An 810-nucleotide genomic window follows, 5' to 3' on the forward strand; every position below is an offset into this window, starting at 1 on the left:
TTCCTTATTCTTACTATCCCCTCTTCTCCAGAGTACATATATATTTTCTAGACTAGATAGCTAAGTAAGATATAAGTTAGAAGATAGAGACTGAGTAACATGTAGTTCTTGTAAATATATTAGAATAAAGTCATTTTAGTCTTCACTGATTTTTTATGTTATTTATCTCGTGAAATGCGAGTCAAAATTTTCGATTCTGAGGACGGTTTTTTTTTTTTTCATCTGTATTTCTTACAGTGATAAAAAGCATCCATATGTATAGTACAGAGGAGGGGAATCAACAAATGTAATGAATAATACTTTATTCCACCGCAATAAATAAAAACTATTACCTGCGTACGTACACATTTCACTTTCAAAATCCTAAATTCGACGCGTCTATGTCTCGTTAAGTTAATATTTTCTGAAAAAAAAAAAATGTGGTGGAGTTTTCATTGACCAGGCCATTGGTATACATTGACTATTATGACTAACCTATTACTTACTTCAAAGACACTGCTTGGCTCACCAGTCAAACGATCTTGGGTTTCATAAAACGGCCCATCTATATGCACAACGACGGTATTAACCACATCGCGCAATCCAACTCTTATCTTTTTCATTGCTAATTTAAATTTTTGTAACTAACATGATAAAATTTTCTATTAATAACGATGATCTCTTGAAGATTACTTACTGCGCTAACATAAATGGGAAAATCTGAGGAATGTTTAAACAATTTTCCATTTAATTAAACGTGGTTAAAAAAAACAACAAAATAATAGTTTTAGATTGTTAGTTCATTTCATGCACTTCCCAATAATTTCATTT

General features: G+C 30.9%; 1 long non-coding RNA gene across 1 annotated transcript in view; it reads right to left on the reverse strand.

Moving 5' to 3' along the window:
• The window catches only part of LOC136796219 (uncharacterized), a 14,710-nt gene extending 13,900 nt beyond the window's left edge, over positions 1 to 810 (reverse strand). Inside the window, exons 1-2 of the long non-coding RNA XR_010843911.1 lie at positions 486 to 810; positions 333 to 403 (exon numbers count right to left, since the gene is read on the reverse strand). This is a non-coding gene — a long non-coding RNA (uncharacterized lncRNA). The remainder of the gene's footprint in view (positions 1 to 332; positions 404 to 485) is intronic.

This window comes from Halyomorpha halys, unplaced genomic scaffold (genome assembly GCF_000696795.3).
Source record: "Halyomorpha halys isolate HHAL.00 unplaced genomic scaffold, Hhal_1.1 Scaffold1691.1, whole genome shotgun sequence".
NCBI lineage: Eukaryota > Metazoa > Arthropoda > Insecta > Hemiptera > Pentatomidae > Halyomorpha > Halyomorpha halys.